We start from the raw sequence: 21572 nt of genomic DNA on the forward strand, positions 1-21572 counted from the left end.
ATGCATCGGTTATTGTAGGAAAATATGTACGCATTATCTTCGTCACAATCGGCTCGGGGCGCTAATTTGTATTTGCTGCATTTTATGAAATTCGTCTTAAATGTATCATTTTTCTTGCATATTGTGTGTTATTATATCATATTTGTATCAATATATTACAATTCAACACATATAAAAATAGTATAATCTCGCTTTAACACTTTTCTCTTTAGTTTAGTTGTTCGTTAAATAAGACAATTATTCACCAAATAAATGAAAGTCAAGTTTAGTCAAAGATCTTACCTGAATTAAATATCGATCCTTCAATTGGAGACATAACTCTTAAGACTATTTGACGATTTATTCCGAAGAAACTCTCAAACAACTTAAAACAATTTGAATTACGCCGTTTCGATTTCCGGTAGATGTCGTTTTCTGGAAAGCAAAGGTTGCATCGAACCAACTTTAAAATGATAAGAGTTTATTGTCGATCAGAGTTCGGGGGCATTTTGTTCTTAAAGAATATGCCTTTATCTCAAGCTTTTAATTCCGTTGGAATAAAAACATGGGAAAAATAATCCCATCGGGGTAAATTTTTCCATGGGAGAAAACACCCGTGGGAGAACAAAAATTAAAACACGATTAAACGCACTGAAATCGCGTAGATTGTTCATCACTTGATGAAATATTATGTTTCTGGAAGTACAAAGAATAAATCTCGTTTCTGGAAGTACAAAAAGTAAATCTCTCGAAATGAGAAAATCCCATGGGTATCTTTTTCTCCCTTTTCAAAAATGGGATTTTTTTGTTACTCAAAAATATAAGTTGTTTTTTTGCATAAAATGATTAAACAGCTCTTTTAAAAGTTTAAATGCTTGAATACGCGAAGAAAACACGTTTTTAAAAATGTCCAAAATCCCATTGGATTTTTTCTCCCATCTGCGATTATAAGAGAAAAAAAATCTCACGGGTAAAAAAATAACCATGGTAAAAAGACAAATCCAATGTTTTTTTTTCGAAAATTCCCAAGGGTGGTCCAACTTTGCTCATACATTTCATAGTGAAAAAAAACGAATTAATAAAGCAGAAATAACCAATTATTAATACAAAATAAGTCTTCTATCGCATACTTTATCTCAAAGAAGCAAATTTTCAAGATAAAAGGTCCTTAAGTTTGCGAAATTTCGGTTTCGCAAAGATTTTCCGGTGGCCGTTATAACATGCAACTTGGTCTTCTAATATGAATAAAAGAGCAATAAATTCAACACATCTGGAACTAAATGAATCCTTCCAGTATGATGAAAAGTTCCAAACCTGCGATATTTGGAGGCTTGAACAAATGTTCGATACCTTCAAGTAATAAAATTGTCCGCAAATGTCACCCCCTGTCTCAAATGCATCCTAGACTACATCACATTGTTCATCATTAAATAATGTTATGTCTTATCAGTATTGTGTTAATTTTAGTTTTTAATACTTAAAATATGTTTCATTTCATACAAGTTATAATTATTTTAGTTATACTTTACAATTTTTATTTTTAATTTGCATAAAACATAATTAGAATCTAACGATTAATTGCACTTTTGTTACCAAGGTTCTATTAGTAAAATAAATATTTTTTTTCATTGATTTCTGGCATTTTAAACAGTGATTAATTCTCTTTTTACATATTGTTAGAACGCTTTGACTGATTAACTAGCCAACAATATACCCACATAAACAGCTTGTAAGAATTTGTTTTAACACGCATTTTGCACATATGAACATTGCAATTGTATACATACAGTAACGCATATAAGTACGTGTGGTAAATATATTTGTTCTTGTATTAATATTCGTTTAACTAGTCATGTATTCGTAAAACAAGGATACCTCTACATTCCGCTTTTATCTCAAAACTCTGCTGTTCGACATAATGAACCAAACTGCTCAGATCAGATCGAAAAATAACATGGTGGTTTATTCAATCCCACTAACAACAATACGTTTTAATGTTTTAAATTATATGCGACATTCCGACACACGAAAGGAAAGACAAACGGACAAGAACTCTGAGATTTGGGGCATAAAACGGCGAAACAATCGTTTAATGTATTAACTGTGATAGTTTGAACAGCTCCATGCATAAAACATGACTAGCTTCATTTTCTACTTTAAAATAAATAATGTAACACAACAAAAAGTTGTTAAACACATATTTGTTCTTAAATTGTAAACAAAATTGTAAAATGAATGTTTTTTTATTCCAGAAATATACAATTTAATTACCACTCATTTAAGGGCCCTGCTGTCAGTCTGGACAAACTAACGATATTATTGGTATCTAATTATTGTATTTTCCAGTCCAAATGGTTATGTATTTTTGTGAAAAGGTTTATCGTACAACTTATGCATTATTTAAACTGGGGTAATTTCATTATTACATTTATATTTAGTCAGGCAAACATTAAAACTGTTCAAATTATGTTCCGGTCCTTCAAAATAGCGTTAATCCGACTAGTTGCATTTGTTTTACCTGTAAGATTACACTACACCAGGTTAACTTGTATACACCGGTTATTATACTTCCGCTTTTAAGGAACCTGCCTAGACTCGCCCATGAAATATGAAAACGAAACAAAAATCGGATTGCGTTCTGTGAAGGATTTATGCAAATTAAATTATATACTGTCTGCATCTAATATATCCGGGACAAGATCAACTGTTACCAACTAATGTCATATACAGGTAGGTCTTTTTGTACTTTATAATTTGGGAAACATCTGTATAACCTCGATGATTTAACACATTACACAATTTTATAAGTCGTTTTTATTTACGGTTAAACAACTTGCTTCAGAAATAAGTCTTCACAGTATCATTTTAATACATTTATACAAAACACTTTTAAGTTATTATTATTTTTTATTACTATCTCTTTTAATCAAGAAAACACATTGTAAAAAGAATGTAAATAAGGTATTATTAGGTTTAAATGACTCATAATAAAGTTGAAGACTACGGAAGACCTAGAGGGAAATGTATAGTTATCAGACACAAAAAGGCAACTTAAAAATCATGTCGAATATAACATAAATCTTCTGTTTTTGTTAATGCGTGTTTTGTGCAGGTTGCTCTGCTCGCAAATAATTGATTGTCTTCAAAACTGAATTTGTTTTGTTGGGTTTGGTGTATAGGACTCAGGCAGTGTCACATTTTGGTTACACTCAGCTAGTTAGGCAAACATTTAGATATAAAAACAAAACTTGAAATATAGATATTTTGTATGGATAGGGTCAATGACAGAGTTATTAAATTTTCAGAAATATAAATATTAAATAACGTGAAGTCAAAGAAAGTTATTTCTGTGGAACGTCATATCTCCATTGATTGCTTTCTTGTTTGTCTGTTTCTTTTTGGATTTTTTGCAGTTTCCAACATTTTATGATAAAAAGCACGCTTCTTGCATCAATGTTTGAAAACAGTCATTCACTTCAAACTCCAAACAGAGTCTAAAACTAAATGACTATTATGTAGGAAAAGACACCATTAGTACTTGAAAAATTTAGTCAGAAGCCAACTATCAAGTTTTTATCCATGACGCTGTGTACAACAATAACAAATAATGTATATTCATTAGCAAATAAAAATTTAGAATATCGATAAATATGAATGATTTGGAAAAGTATTGAATATTCATTTCTTGGGGATACATACCTCCATATTTTATTCGACTTAAGTCCTGTGCTGTTTCACATGCTATTCACAACCATCCAAATGTAGGGACTAACAATGACCCGACTCTTTTCTACGTTAATATACCAAGACTTGTACCAGTCAACCCAAAACCAGTACGCAAGGTGTATGGCGGTAACAGCTTCCACATTAAGGGCAACGAGGTCGATTAATATTACATGCAACTTGGTCTTCAAATATGAATAATAGAGCAATAAATTCAACACATCTGGACTCAAATTAATCCTTCCAGTATGATGAAAAGTTCCAAACCTGCGATATTTGGACGCTTGAACAAATGTTCGATACCTTCAAGTAATAAAATTGTCCGCAAATGTCACCCCCTGTCTCAAATTTATCCTAGACTACATCACATTGTTCATCTTTAAATAATGTTTAGTCTTATCAGTATTGTGTTAATTTTAGTTTTTAATACTTACAATTTGTTTCATTTCATACAAGTTATAATTATTTTAGTTATACTTTACAATTTTTATTTTTAATTGGCATAAAACATAATTTGAATCTAACGATTAATTGCACTTTTGTTACCAAGGTTCTATTAGTAACATAAATATTTTTTTTCATTGATTTCTGGCATTTAAAACAGTGATTAATTCTCTTTTTACATATTGTTAGAACGCTTTGACTGATTAACTAGCCAAAAATATACCCACATAAACAGCTTGTAAGAGTTTGTTTTTACACGCATTTTGCACATATGAACATTGCAATTGTATACATACAGTAACGCATATAAGTACGTGTGGTAAATATATTTGTTCTTGTATTAATATTCGTTTAACTAGTCATGTATTCGTAAAACAAGGATACCTCTACATTCCGCTTTTATCTCAAAACTCTGCTGTTCGACATAATGAATCAAACTGCTCAGATCAGATCGAAAAATAACATGGTGGTTTATTCAATCCCACTAACAACAATACGTTTTAAGTTTTAAATTATATGCGACATTCCGACACACGAAAGGAAAGACAAACGGACAAGAACTCTGAGATTTGGGACATAAAACGGCGAAACAATCGTTTAATGTATTAACTGTGATAGTTTGAACAGCTCCATGCATTAAACATGACTAGCTTCATTTTCTACTTTAAAACAAATAATGTAACAAAACAAAAAGTTGTTAAACACATATTTGTTCTTAAATTGTAAACAAAATTGTAAAATGAATGTTTTTTTATTCCAGAAATATACAATTTAATTACCACTCATTTAAGGGCCCTGCTGTCAGTCTGAACAAATTTACGATATTATTGGTATCTAATTATTGTATTTTCCAGTCCAAATGGTTATGTTTTTTTGTGAAAATGTTTATCGTACAACTAATGCATTATTTAAACTGGGGTAATTTCATTATTACATTTTTATTTAGTCAGGCAAACATTAAAACTGTTCAAATTATGTTCTGGTCCTTCAAAATAGCGTTAATCCGACTAGTTGCATTTGTTTTACTTGTAAGATTACACTACACCAGGTTAACTTGTATACACCGGTTATTATACTTCCGCTTTTAAGGAACCTGCCTAGACTCGCCCATGAAATATGAAAACGAAACAAAAATCGGATTGCGTTCTGTGAAGGATTTATGCAAATTAAATTATATACTGTCTGCATCTAATATATCCGGGACAAGATCAACTGTAACCAACTAATGTCATATACAGGTAGGTTTTTTTAGTACTTTATAATTTGGGAAACGTCTGTATAACCTGGATGATTTAACACATAACACAATTTTATCAGTCGTTTTTATATACAGTTTAACAACTTGCTTCAGAAATAAGTCTTCATAGTATTATTTTAATACATTTTATACAAAAACACTTTTGAGTTATTATTATTTAGTATTACTATCACTTTTAATCAAGAAAACACATTGTAAACAATCACTTAAATAAGATATTATGAGGTTTAAATGACTCATAATAAAGTTGACGACTACGGAAGCCCCAGATGGAAATGTATAGTTATCAGACACAAAAAGGCAACTTTAAAATCATGTCGAATATTACATAAATCTTCTGTTTTTGTTTATGCGTGTTTTGTGCAGGTTGCTCTGCTCGCGAATAATTGATTGTCTTCAAAACCGAATTTGTTTTGTTGGGTTTGGTGTATAGGACTCAGGCAGTGTCTCATTTTGGTTACACTCAGCTAGTTAGGCAAACATTTAGATATAAAAACAAAACTTGAAATTTAGATATTGTGTATGGATAGGGTCAATGACAGAGTTATTAAATTTTCAGAAATATAAATATAAAATAACGTGAAGTAAAATAAAGTTATTTCTGTGGAACGTCATATGTCCATTGATTGTTTTCTTGTGTGTCTGTTTCTTTTTGGATTTTTCGCAGTTTCCAAAATTTTATGATAAAAAGCACGCTTCTTGCATCAATGTTTGAAAACAATCATTCACTTCAAACTCCAAACAGAGTCTAAAACTAAATGACTATTATGTAGGAAAAGACACCATTAGTACTTGAAAAATGTAGTCAGAAGCCAACTATCAAGTTTTTATCCATGACGCTGTGTACAACAATAACAAATAATGTATATTAATTAGCAAATAAAAATTTAGAATTTCGATAAATATGAATGATTTGGGAAAAGTATTGAATATTCATATCTTGGAGATATATACCTCCATATTTTTTTCGACTTAAGTCCGGTGCTGTTTCACACGCTATTCACAACCATCCAAATGTAGAGACTAACAATGACCCGACTCTTTTCTACGTTAATATACCAAGACTTGTACCAGTCAACCCAAAACCAGTACGCAAGGTGTATGGCGGTAACAGCTTTCACATTAAGGGCAACGAGGTCGATTTATATTAAATGCAACTTGGTCTTCTAATATGAATAATAGAGCAATACATTCAACACATCTTGAACCAAATGAATCCTTCCAGTATGATGAAAAGTTCCAAACCTGCGATATTTGGAGGCTTGAACAAATGTTCGATACCTTCAAGTAATAAAATTGTCCGCAAATGTCACCCCTGTCTCAAATTTATCCTAAACTACATCACATTGTTCATCATAAAATAATGTTTAGTCTTATCAGTATCGTGTTAATTTTAGTTTTTAATACTTAAAATATGTTTCATTTCATACAAGTTATAATTATTTTAGTTATACTTTACAATTTTTATTTTTAATTTGCATAAAACATGATTTGGATCTAACGTTTAATTGCACTTTTGTTACCAAGGTTCTATTAGTAACATAAAAAAAAATTCCATTGATTTCTGGCATTTAAAACAGTGATTAATTCTCTTTTTACATATTGTTAGAACGCTTTGACTGATTAACTAGCCATACATATACCCACCTAAACAGCTTGTAAGAATTTGTTTTAACACGCATTTTGCACATATGAAAATTGCAATTGTATACATACAGTCACGCATCTAAGTACGTGTGGTAAATATATTTGTTCTTGTATTAATATTCGTTTAACTAGTCATGTATTCGTAAAACAAGGATACCTCTACATGCAGCTTTTATCTCAAAACTCTGCTGTTCGACATAATGAACCAAACTGCTCAGATCATATCGAAAAATAACATGGTAGTTTATGCAATCCCACTAACAACAATACGTTTTAAGTTATATGCGACATTCCGACACACGAAAGGAAAGACAAACGGACAAGAACTCTAACATTTGGGGCATAAAACGGCGAAACAATCGTTTAATGTATTAACTGTGATAGTATGAACAGCTCCATGCATAAAACATGACTAGCTTCATTTTCTACTTTAAAATAAATAATGTAACAAAACAAAAAGTTGTTTAACACATATTTGTTCTTGACTTGTTAACACAATTGTGAAATGAATGTATTTTAATTCCAGAAATATACAATTTAATTACCACTCATTTAAGGGCCCTGCTGTCAGTCTGGACAAACTAACGATATTATTGGTATCTAATTATTGTATTCTCCAGTCCAAATGGCTATGTATTTTTGTGAAAAGGTTTATCGTACAACTAATGCATTATTTAAACCGGGGTAATTTCATTATTACATTTATATTTAGTCAGGCAAACATTAAAACTGTTCAAATTATGTTCCTGTCCTTCAAAATAGTGTTAATTCGACTAGTTGCATTTGTTTTACCTGCAAGATTACACTACACCAGGGTAACTTGTATACACCGGTTATTCTACTTCCGCTTTTATGGAACCTGCCTAGACTCGCCCATGGCATTTGAAAACGAAACAAAAATCGGATTGTGTTCTGTGAAGGATTTATGCAAATTAAATTATATACTGTCTGCATCTAATATATCCGGGACAAGATCAACTGGAACCAACTAATGTAATATACTGGTAGGTCTTTTTGTACTTTATAATTTGGGAAACGTGTGTATAACCTCGATGATTTAACAAATTACACAACTTTATAAGTCGTTTTTATTTACAGTTTAACAACTTGCTTCAGAAATAAGTCTACACAGTATCATTTTAATACATTTATACAAAAACACTTTTGAGTTATTATTATTTAGTATTACTATCACTTTTAATCAAGAAAACGCATTGTAAATAAAGTATGTAAATAAGATAGTATTAGGTTTAACTGACTCATAATAAAGTTGACGACTACGGAAGCCCTAGAGGGAAATGTATAGTTATCAGACACAAAAAGGCAACTTTAAAATCATGTCGAATATTACATAAATCTTCTGTTTTTGTTCATGCGTGTTTTGTGCAGGATGCTCTGCTCGCAAATAAGTGATTGTCTTCAAAACCGAATTTGTTTTGTTGGGTTTGGTGTATAGGACTCAGGCAGTGTCACATTTTGGTTACACTCAGCTAGTTAGGCAAACATTTAGATATAAAAACAAAACTTGAAATATAGATATTTTGTATGGATAGGGTCAATGACAGAGTTATAAAATTTTTAGAAATATAAATGTTAAAATAACGTGAAGTCAAATAAAATTATTTCTGTGGAACGTCATATGTTCATTGATTGTTTTCTTGTTTGTCTGTTTCTTTTTGGATTTTTCGCAGTTTCCAACATTTTATCAGTCGTATTATGTCCGTCAGTTTTCAAACTAATACTTTCTTTGGTAATCCAGTGTACCAGTATAAAGGGAATATACTCATACCGAAAACTGAATCTGAGATAGGAAGAGAATGACGGGAAAATTATTTCATTACAAATCCCCGCGTTGTGTAGACCAGTTCACTACCGGCTGAGCTAGTCGGTCTGATTTATCAATTCATATCATTACCGTTGCTTGCTTTTGCAGATGTATTGGTTGGGGTCAATGTTGTTGTTTTTTGTTGGTTTTTTTAATCTTTTTATTTTGACCTTGCAGTCAAGGATGACCCATGAAAGTGCAAGCAATTATTTCCAATGGGGTCCTATGGTTTTGCTGAAGAGACAGCAAGCAGAAAAGACAGTATTGAGATACAAGGGATCCGGGTGCGATCCTCTAGCACTTTGCGAAGAGATCCCTTGGTTCTTTTACGTGCTCAGTATATAGCACCGATACACGCGATAATTACCTGGGTTTCATACCAGTACATCTCTAGTTGGGTTGGAAACACTTGAAGCATATCTGAAATATCCAGTTTTACAATTGCTTAATATAAAAAAATGATTTTAGTTCAATTTCTCCACAACAAATTTAGCTAGTTTATTGACAGGTTATCAATTCAAAACTATTACTAGTAGTATGACCCTGTTTATAATTGCTTATTGTTTAAATTTCTTATTTTACATTCAAGTTAATAAGCACTACTACAGTACAGATGGGTTTTTTCTCAATAAATTGAGATTCATTGAGGCTATGAATTTGACATAATACAGTGTACATGGCGTGGGTTGGGTGAATATGAAGGTCACCGTCACATTAGTAGAAATATGTTTTCTACTTAATAACTAAAACCATGTATATTGCACATAAAACCACGATCTTATTTACGCTCGCATTATACAAGTTTGAACATTCTAATTGAACTTGTGCAAAACTCTTAATGAATTCAACCAAAAATAAACATTACATGTATAAAACCAAACAAACCAGAATTATTGTATTGAATATAGGAGTTCAAATGATGCATCAAATTTGGAATATTGAGGAATGTTGTCGATGTTTAGAAAGCGCATGGCATAGACTATAGTCTGCCTTAAAAACAATTTTGAAATGTTCAAGTTAAATGTCTGTTTTAAGTGATGAGAATTTCAATATGTTTGAGTCTATTTTAAATTAGAATCGTATAGTTTGTCTTTTATACATTCAAATGTACTCTCAAATTGAGTTCCTTCCAGCTGAATGGTCATGCAAGCCTAATGGAAGATACGTTATACGTATTGAAATGATCATAGGTTGAAAAAAGCTTATAAGTGGCAAACAAACGTGGTTTGTTTAAAACACACCGACTTATAATTTGGAAAGATTTATTAGCACCAAAGTTCCGGTTTTGTGAACTTCTCATTTTTCCAAAATGAGCAGTCGAAGTATGGTGTACAACTCATGTCCTCCTAAATCGGTCAAGTGGGACCTCCAATGGTCAAGGTAACAAGTTAAAGCCACACAACTTATTTGGCGTAGTAAATTTAAGTATAAATAAGAAACATTCTCAGGGGAATAAAAATGTGATGTGTACACCTAAATACAGTAATGTATACATTTCTACTTAATGTGGCGAAATGAGGCGTAATGCTGTATGCAGAATGGGGGGAATTTAGTGTAATGTATATATCTGTCAGTTACTGGCCGAGAAATGAAACAAAAGTGATTTCCAACAAATTAAATCATAATAAACGTGTTCATTTCGGGCTCAGATTGTACACACCGCATTTTTACGCCCCTGAGAATGACTAGAACAAAACGATGTAACAAATTATGGCAGTATTAGACGCAAACCAGAGATGTAACTTTTATATATTATAATTATTGAAAAAAAACACTTCTTAAGATCAAATTTAAATTTTCTTCGTAAAATTTATCTTGATTACAATTACCTGTTGCTGATGGTTCCGGCGTTCTACTGTGGCTTGTATGAACTGTATCACTACCATCAGTTGCTATTTGTTGCAACCTTTAAGGGGCCGTCCAACAGATTTTGGCATGTATTAAAGCATGCCATTAAATCTCGGTAAAATGGCGCTAAGGCCAACAGCTGCGAGAGCGCCTTCCAGGTCTTAATAGACTAAATAGTTTCCCTATATAATTTAATGTAAAAGCGACAACTTTAAGCGAAAATAAATGCAACATTTTGCACTTAGAGACCCCCATAACCATACCTTTTCTTAAAAGCCATTCTAAGCGGTATCGATTTATGCAATAAAAAAGATATGTCATGTTCAAACCAAGAAAGAACTTGACACGAATCAAAATCGACTGTTTTTGCAACTTTTTTTTCGGCCGTTTCTTAGTGGAATGTAACCTTTGTCAGTGCAATGCTTTACTATAGTTTTCAAGTTTATCATATTTCAGGGATTCAGTAGTGAATACCTATTTATGCCCTACCCTTATCTCCGAAAGATAAAACCCGAACACTAGTTTGAAGTGTAGAACATGCCTTCCTGTCAACTTTGATAATTTTTAGAGAGCACAACCCTACATGAAACGAGCATTTAGTATACTCAACGTGGTTACATTTTCCGCCATGTTTTCGCATCGGCGTTATCTCTTTTATTGCCCAGTGTAATGTATCCGAACATGATAACGACGTTGGCACATAACGAAATGATGTATGCACAAAACGTAATGTCGTTAGTACAGAACGAATTAGTAAATGCACGTAACATAATGAAAATGCACAAACGGAAATACTTACATGAATGCACAAAATATAATGCCGTTTGTACAGAACAAATTAGTAAATTCACATTACAAAATGACAAATTCACAGAACGAACTGTTGTTAGTACAAAACAAGTTACTAAATGCACATAAAATAATGACAAATGCACACAACATAATGACAAATGCACACAACATAATGACAAATGCACACAACATAATGACAAATGCACACAACATAATGACAAATGCACACAACATAATGACAAATGCACACAACATAATGACAAATGCCCAAAACATAATGACAAATGCACACAACATAATGACAGACAAATGCACACAACATAATGACACATGCACAGAATGAAATGATGTATGTACTAAATGAAATGTCGTTAGTACAAAACGGGTTGGTAAATGCACACAACATAATGACGAATGCACAGAACGAAATGATGTATGCACCTAACAAAATGGCGTTAGTACAAAATGATATTGCAAATGCACATAGCATAATGAAAAATGTACAGAACAAAATGATGTTTCTACAGGACAAAATATAGTTTACACAAAACAACTTAGTAAATGCTCAGAACATAAAGACCAGTGCCATCAGAAGGCTGCATTGTCGTTCCATAATTTTCTATTTAAACAAAAGTTTATTTACAACGTCAGCCAATTAGATTGGTGTTGTTCTCTTTCGGCATTTGTCATCAGTGTCTGACCCTTCCTAGTATTGTCATGGACAGGTCATCTTCATTTAGCTTACGACAACAAAATATGCATGGAAAACATTAGCTTTCCCTGTTAACTGCGATGTATATACATCCTAGTTGATTGCACTTCCCACCCTAGCAAACATATGACGTTGAATAGACGTTGAAAAGACGTTGCACCATGACGTTGAATTTTGGCTGTAAATAAAAGTTTTTTAGACGTCATTTTATGACGTTGATTCAACGTTATGTTACAACCAAAATTCAACCCTTTTTCAACCAAATTCCAAACATTCTACAACCACTTTGCAACCAAAATTCAACCACTTTGCAACCAAACTTCCACCACTTTGCAATTAAAATTCAACCACTTTGCAACCAAAATACAACTGGTGTGCAACTCAAATACAGCCTGTGCAAATATTAGTTTCAAATATTGCACTGGTATATTCAAACCTGTTCCTTTGAATTGACAAAACAAAGATAAAATTTCCATTCAAAATAAAATTCTATAAGAAAAACGTACAAAATACAAGTCAAAGGATAGTATAATTGTAAAATTTATACAACGTAATATTCTTTACTCTGAAAGAAACATGTTTATAGCAAGGCAAGAAACAGCAATCATTCTTAGCTGGAGGATCTTTCCTTACCAAAGTTAACATAAGCTGCGTCACGGCAGAAGTGACCTCAAGACGACAAGAAACCCATCGTTAAATTGTTGCTCGTGAAAACATTTTTAGGTTTAGTCCTTATTTGTTTTAAGACGAAAGTGGAGATAAGATAAGATAAAATGAAACATTTTTGGAAAGGTATTTCAAAGCTGTATACATAATTATATAATAAAAATGATTATTTACCAAATGGCTAGAAAAAGATATAGCTATTTAAAGAAAAATAATATTTTTCCAATCTCCAAAGTTTGAAATAGCTTACAGCTACACGTACTCCCCTACACCCAAATTTTTTACTGCGTTTTATACACCTTTCCTAACTTGAGGGAACCCTTTCTCAGATTTATATATATATATATTTTTTTTTTACAATTTAGGAGGGTATTTCCCTGTCACTTAACATAAAAAAGGAAATAAAATTAAACTAAAGACATATATATCCTCAAGTAGGGAATCAATGGTGTATAAAATGCAGTAAATGTTTTTGTGTGTAGGTCGCATCACGAAGCAGTTAGCTTTTTTTAGCTCACCTGATTGCTCAGGTGAGATTTTGTGACCGGTCTTTGTCCGTCCGTCCGTCCGTTAACATTTGCTCGTAAACACTCTAGAGGCATCATTTCTTGTCCCATCTTCATGAAACTTTGTCCCAATGAAATCTCGGCCGAGTTCGAAACTGAGTTGTGCCGGGTCAAAAACTAGGTCACTAGGTCAAAAAAAGAAAACCTTGTAAACACTGTAGAAGTCACATTGCATGCCCAATCTTCATGTAACTTTGTCAAAATGTTTGTCTTAATGATATCTTGGTTGAGTTCAAAAGTGGTTCCGATCCGTTAAAAAACATGGCCGCCAGTGGGCGTAGCAGATTTCCTTATTTGGCTATAGAGAAACCTAGAAGTCACAATTTTTGCCCAATCATTATGAAAGTTGGTCAAAACATTGGTTCAATTGATGTCTTGGACGAGTTCGAAAATGGTCGAGATCGGTGAAAAAACATGGCCGCCAGTAGGCGGGGCATTTTTCTTGATATGTATATAGTGGCAGTTTTCCCTATTTGGCTATAGAGAAACCTTGTTAACACTCTAGAAGTCACAATTTTTGCCCAATCAACATGAGAGTTGGTCAAAACATTGGTTTTATTGATATCTCGGACGAGTTTGAAAATGGTCGGGATCGGTGAAAAAACATGGCCGCCAGTGGGCGGGGCATTTTTCTCTATATGTGTATAGTGAAAACATGTGAACACAGTAGCAGTCACAGTTTTGGCCCGATTTTCACGACACTTGCAAAGAACATTTGTTTCCTTGATACGAGAGTTGAGTCAAAAAATGGTTCCTGCTGGGAAGGGGGCAGTTTTCTCATTATGCCCCTATCCATCTTTCGAAGAAGAGGGGGTATATTGTTTTGCTCACATCGGTCGGACCGTCCGTCCACCAGATGGTTTCCGGATAATAACTCAAGAGCGCTTATGCCTAGAATCATGAAACTTCATAGATACATTGATCATGACTTGCAGATGTCCCCTATTGATTTTCAGGTCACTAGGTCAAAGGTCAAGTTCACGGTGACCCAAAGCAGTAAAATGGTTTCCGGATGATAACTCAAGAACGCTTATAGTTACAATATACTAAATCTTTTTGGAGTGCAATGCTTTACTCTCTAAAAACATGAACATCATTTATTTGAAGACACGGTTCTCTGTAGGGTCATTTGCCATGACTTTATTTTAGTATATTTATGTGTGCATGTGGCAGGGAAACATTGTTGTTTACTAGAAATTCACTCTTTTATCTGAAGATTGGAGACTACATAAGACTTTGACAGATGGCGGGAAACCCTCATGAACTGGATATAAGCCGGTAAATAGATGGCCGTCAAACAGTGACTTTTGATTCGTGACGAGTTCTTTCTTACATACCGCGTGACCTATCTTTTTTATTGCTTAAATCAATTCGGCTTGGAATGCTCTTCGAGAAAAGGTATGGTTATGAGGGTCCCTATGAGCAAAAGTTTGACTTTATTTTTCGTTAAAGTTATTGCTTTTACATTGAATTTGTGTTGGAAATCTTTTGCTATATTGTGACCTAAACTAACTTTAGGTAAAAATGAAATATCATCTGCAAGTGCAAAATATAACTGGGGAAGTTGATTTTTGGTCATTTCTTAGCAAAAGAGAAGAAAATAAGTGCAATAAATGCATGAATTCAGATTATTTGACCTGAAATAATTGTTTTTCAAGTTGACCCCCACCCTTACATAGCCGAATAAGGGCCAAATTGCTCCGACTTAAATTCAAAGGCATATTGGTTGACCGTGTAGTGTTAATGTGCTACATGAAGTTAGAATTCAACGCCAGGGACTCCGTGATCCAGTAACGCATCAATAGCTTGTGTGTAAAGCATAAACATTCAAACATAGCCCCATTTCACCGACATAAAATGGCAGACATTTTTACAGTATGGACAGTGCAGCAGATGCTTGACTGAGCCAGTTTTCATATTTAGTACAATCATGAATATAACGAGCTTTATCACTTCATATTATTCATAGAAATACATGTAAAATACATAAATGCATGTTTGTTTTTCATTTTATATCTATTTCTATTGGGTATTTTGACCTTTTCAGGTAGAGGAATGTCTGCGACTTAGCCGAGGGCCACTGGATAAGGAATGTTGATGGCAAAACAGGTAATAATACTAAATTACTATCATGTACACAAGCAAATAAGCATATTCATGATGCTTAAGGTGTGAAATACTGTCATAATCAGTTTTGTGGTCACTGAAACCCTTGCCGTCGTGCAATTCCCTGTGCAGTTTGTATCGATAGCTCCGCGTCCTGACACGTAAAGCTCGTGCTTTGTTGGCAGTGGAAGTTGGCACTGAACAAGTTTAGCCTTGTTCCTGAGCATGCATGCAGTACAGCTGAGTTGATTTGCTACTTGTAACCCTACAATTAGCTTGTGTTTGGTATTGTTTTCTCATAATATGCTTACAGTCATGGTTCCGGCTTGAAAGGATGTCGCGTCCGACTTAAACATAGGATTGTTGTAGCAAGTGTCCCCTTCATAATTTACCTTATAGGTATCTTTTTACCAAAATGTGTCACTTTTAGCAACCAGTTTTTTTTCGGTACGTGCTTGTCTCATTCAGTGATTTAAGGGAAGTATTGACCTTATTCACTTGTCTTTGCATACAAAGGTGACATGGATCAATGATATTTGTTGTTTTGAGAATTCTGCGGGAAGCTGTGTCCCCAGAAGAAGTACTAGAAACCCCTTTCAGGAAGCCTGCATTGCTCTTAGATGCCTTTCTGCTCCTGATACTACATGGAACATCATTTCTAAGCTTATAATGCTTGCCAACATATATGTATCTTGTTCATTTTAACATTTCCTTCCAGTCTAACCCCCCAAGATGAGCATTTTTTTTCATTCGCTCGGTTAGGAACACCCATTTTGACCAACTTGCCACCATAAAAATAGTCAAAAGTACTTTTTTTGTGCCCAAAATATGAAATTTTGTATTCTCTTGAACCTCTAGATGAGAGCTGGCTGTGCATATTGACCTTCTGCTGCAGTTTAAAGGCAACCATGACATTATATGCTAGAATAACTCGTTGGTTTCTGGTAAATAAATGGGCTCCGAGCCACAAGGCGCTTTCAAGATTTCACACTTTTATTGGTGCGAAACAACAAGTTATTGGAAGCTTATTGATTTCTACACTTTAAAGTTTCTTTGATCTCTCATTTTTACTAATTTGTTTATTGTCTTGGATGAAATTGGATTTTTTTGGATTTGAAATTGACATTTTTGGGGTGATTAAAAAAAACACACAAAAAAGACGTTCTCAAAATTGCTTAGAGTGAAACTATCTAGCAAATTCATTCTTTCTCCACCCCGCATAAGCCCCATGTCCATTTGGTTTGTTTTGGTATTTTGTTGCAGATATTGAACACAAGAACTTTAAATCTTAAAGGGACATTTAGGCTTTAACAGGCCTAAAATCGCCTTCTTCGGACCGAAAACACCCTCGTGTGGAAATATGATATACAATGGCCAAATGGACAGATAATCCAGCCAAACTTAATATATTGGTGCAATATGAATAAGAAGATAATAATATGCAAGAAAACACATTTTAATCAGAAGATATTTCCGCTTTAGGTTACAATATACTAAATCTTTTTGGAGTGCAATGCTATACTCTCTAAAAACATGAACATCATTTATTTGAAGACACGGTTCTCTGTAGGGTCACTTGCCATTACTTTATTTAAGTATATTTCTGTGTGCATGTGGCAGGGAAAACATTGTTGTTTACTAGAAATTCACTCTTTTATCTGAAGATTGGAGACTACATAAGACTTTGACAGATGGCGGGAAACTCTCATGAACTGGATAGAAGCCGGTAAATAAATGGCCGTAAAACAGTGACTTTTGATTCGTGACGAGTTCTTTCTTACATACCGCGTGACCTATCATTTTTATTGCTTAAATCAATTCGGCTTGGAATGCTCTTCGAGAAAAGGTATGGTTATGAGGGTCTCTATGCGCAAAAGTTTGACTATTTTTCGTTAAAGTTATTGCTTTTACATTGAATTTGTGTACGAAATCTTTTGTTATATAGTGACCTTATGCCTAGGATCATGAAACTTCATAGATACATTGATCATGACTCGCAGATTACCCCTATTAATTTTCAGGTCACTAGGTCAAAGGTCAAGGTCACGATAACCCGAAATAGTAAAATGGTTACCCGGATGATAACTCAAGAACGCTTAAGTCTAGGATCATGAAACTTCATAGGTACATTGATCATGACTCGTAGATGCCCCCTATTGATTTTCAGGTCACTAGGTCAAAGGTCAATGTCACGGTGACCTGAAATAGTAAAATGGTTTCTAGATGATAACGCAAGAACGCTTATGCCTAGGATCATGAAACTTCATAGAAACATTGATCATGACTCGAAGATGACCCCTATTGATTTTCAATTCACTAGATCAAAGGTCAAGGTCACGGTGACCTTAAATAGTAAAATGGTTTCTGGATGATAACTCAAGAACGCTTATGCCTATGATCATGAAACTTCAAAGGGACAATGATCATGACTTGCAGATGATCCCTATTGATTTTCAGGTCACTAGGTCAAAGGTCAGGGTCATGGTGACCTGAAATAGTAAAATAGTTTCCAGATGATAACGCAAGAACGCTTATGCCTAGGATCATGAAACTTCAAAGATACATTGATCATGACTCGCAAATTATCCCTATTAATTTTCAGGTCACTAGGTCAAAGGTCAAGGTCACGATGACCCGAAATGGTAAAATGGTTACCCGGATGATAACTCAAGAACGCGTAAGCCTAGGATCATGAAACTTCATAGGTACATTGATCATGACTCGTAGATGACCCCTATTAATTTTCAGGTCACTAGGTCAAAGGTCAAGGTTACGGTGACCTGAAATAGTAAAATGGTTTCCAGATGATAACGCAAGAACGCTTATGCCTGGGATCATGAAACTTCATAGATACATTGATCATGACTCGAAGATGACCCCTATTGATTTTCAATTCACTAGATCAAAGGTCAAGGTCACGGTGACCTTAAATAGTAAAATGGTTTCTGGATGATTACTCAACAACGCTTATGCCTAGGATCATGAAACTTCATAGGTACAATGATCATGACTTGCAGATGACCCCTATTGATTTTCAGGTCACTAGGTCAAAGGCCAAGGTCATGGTGACCTGAAATAGTAAAACGGTTTCTGGATAAGAACTCAAGAACGCTTATGCCTAGGTTCATGAAACTGCATAGTTATATTGATCATTACTCGCAGATGACCCCTATTGATTATCAAGTCACTAGGTCAAAGGTCAAGGTCACAGTGCCAAAAAACGTATTCACACAATGGCTTTTAAGGTCACGTCGACTCAACTTAGAAAAATGGTTTCCGGATGATAACTCAAGAATGCTTACGCCTAGGATCATGAAACTTTATAGGTACATTGATCATGACTCGCAGATGAAATAATGATGAAACTTGTCCAGGATGTTTGTCTTGACAATATCTAGGTCAAGTTTGACATTTGGTTGAGATTGAATGAACCGGCTCCTCTCAGGTGAGCGAACTAGGGCCATCTTGACCCTCTTGTTTCAAATAAGAGGTTGTGAAATAATATGTTTCTATAATGACCTACTGTCTTTGAAATAAGCATTTTCAATCTACCCGCCTGAAAATTGGTATATACATGGAAAACATTTGAATAAAGAAGATAAAAGTTACTGGCCCGAACCAATTTTTTACCCGCCCGACTCAAAATTAACCATTAATGGACAGTAAAAAAAATCCTAATTTTGATGACTGGACCTATATCTTTTTCTAGTTATAAGGTAGAAGACAATAATTGGTGTTATAAATGAATAAAGCTATTAAATACTTTTCCTAATATGAATAGGTCAACATACTTTCTACTTACAAACAAAAATAATTACAACCTTTTAACATTTAAGCGATAAAATGTTAATGAAGGCGACTGCGACCAGTTTAGATCTATATCAGTTTGCTCATGAAAGCGCAGTTTGATCAGGATCCAAACTGTTCGGTATGTTTAGCAAAGTTGTTGGATCCTGATCAGACTGCCGATAAAAAGCACAGGTTTATCTGGATCCAGGCTAGGCCTAAGGGTCCCTTTTCCTTGAAGCCCTGGCGTCTTATATAGTCTGGTATAAAGGGTAAGAAAAGTTTAAACACAAATAAGAGGGGTGACCCAAATGAACTACTACTATAGTGCTATTGTAATTGTTTTAATTTCTTCTTAAAAGAAACGCCCTACACAGATGTTAGAAAAGCTGACTATGCTCTGTACGTCTTTTTGTTCATAAGGGCTTGTCGAAACGTGGTAGGGCATAAATACCCGTGTGAATGCAGTATGTCTATTTTGTTAATTTAGAAGAGTTAGGAACGCCCCCCCCCCCCCTCTGCCAAGGGCAAATTCTCACAAAGAACCCAATTTGAGTAAATACTTGAAAGGGAGATAATATGAAAACAAAAATGCCTGATATGGTTTATTTTTTCGAACACGTTACTTTCTTACTGATGTCTATTTTTATTTGAAGTTTCATGCTGTAAAATATCTTTAGTATTGTTTGAGTTATTCAAGGAAACAGTATTTTATAAAGGGAGGTAATTTGATAATATTGGAGGTAATATTGGAGGTAAGGCTCTTCCAGATAGTTGGTGTATCATGTCATATTATGGTAGCATGAATTATTTCAAAATCCGTTGAAAATTGCAAAAAGTAATAAAACCTAGCGCAAATTGTAAGTTGCAAAACGTAATGAAACCTAGAGCAAATTGTAAGCTTAAGTCACAATTGACACTTTCAACAAAGACCATGTCAAGCAAGATATTCAAGATATAACATTTACATAGATCTATATACATCTATATACAAGCTTTACAACTTACATCTGCAATTAATCATTATTTGTTTTTTTCTTGCGAAAGTATACAAGTCCCTTAATTCTTAAAACCAGTGCCCTGTAAATTAATTGCACTGTTTAAAGTGATACCAGACGCATCTAACAGTATATGCTATGTTTATAGGTGTCTATCGCAACCGTTGTTTTATTTTTGGTGTTGTTACTCTATATACACTTATATGTGTTAATGCAGCATTAACATACTAAAACAATATCCCGGAAAGAGAAAAATAATACATTTGCATATCAACCGTACTTTCGTTTTGACAACTGACAAAAGAAGTGAGTCGATGTACGATGTGAATCTATATTTAGTTTTATTGTATATTCGTTCTAACGACACAAAGACACAATTTTGTTTTACGGATCATTTTAATTTCCTGCAACGATATCTATCCTACGACACACGAACACTAACTTCGATCCTAATAAAAAGACAGTTCCGCTCGGCGTTGAGGACTGGGACAGTCATGTAAAATATTGAATATTATATAAAAAAAAATTATAAACAACTGGTAGCAAGATGAGTTGCATATTATTGGTCAGTTACCACATTTAAATTAACTATTTTGACCTGTTAATTCTTTTCAGCTCAATTCAACAGTGAACAAGGCTTGTAACCATGGGATGACATATGCACCCCTTTTCCACATTTTTCTAAACCTACACGCAAAATATTTTTCCACATTTTTCGAAACCTAAACGCAAAGTGTGACGGAATTTCAGACAGACAAACGGACAGACAGACGGTGCAATCACTATATGCCCACCTTCGGGGGCATACAAATAAGTCTAGTATCACTTTAATGTAAAGAAGTCCATGATTGTATGTCATCAGAACAAGATTTAGTCCCTCTGGCCATCTCTAGATTTTCTTCGAGCCCCACCTTGTCTGTCCGGGGCATACTTGAGAACAACAGCTAGCTTTACTTCTTGCTCTGATGCTGTCGGATTGGATTTCATGGTACTAGCTGAAAAGGTTTAAAATGAAAGAAGCTACTTTATGCCATATTTGATATATTACGGGTCACAATTGTTAATTTGTTTTGAATGTTGAGAGATTATGGTGTTAACCTCAAAATAATACCTGAAATACTTGAAAAACAATTACTTAAACAACATTTCTATTTAAAAAAATAAATGGCCTTACAATATGAACACAATCTAAAATGTTACTTATATACAATAAAACAAAAAG

General features: G+C 33.8%; 1 protein-coding gene across 2 annotated transcripts in view; it reads left to right on the forward strand.

Annotated features, from left to right (window-relative positions):
- Nucleotides 1–2573: 2573 nt before the first annotated feature.
- LOC127837502 (uncharacterized protein CXorf38-like) overlaps nt 2574–21572 on the forward strand; it is a 35730-nt gene continuing 16731 nt past the window's right edge. Inside the window, exons 1-2 of one of the 2 annotated variants that reach the window (XM_052364646.1) lie at nt 2574–2709; nt 15508–15569. The gene's annotated coding sequence lies outside the window, so the exon portion shown is untranslated. Of the gene's footprint in view, nt 2710–7918; nt 8056–15507; nt 15570–21572 lie in introns of those variants that run through there. The other variant, XM_052364647.1, reaches the window with a different exon arrangement.

This window comes from Dreissena polymorpha, chromosome 7 (assembly GCF_020536995.1).
Source record: "Dreissena polymorpha isolate Duluth1 chromosome 7, UMN_Dpol_1.0, whole genome shotgun sequence".
Lineage (NCBI taxonomy): Eukaryota > Metazoa > Mollusca > Bivalvia > Myida > Dreissenidae > Dreissena > Dreissena polymorpha.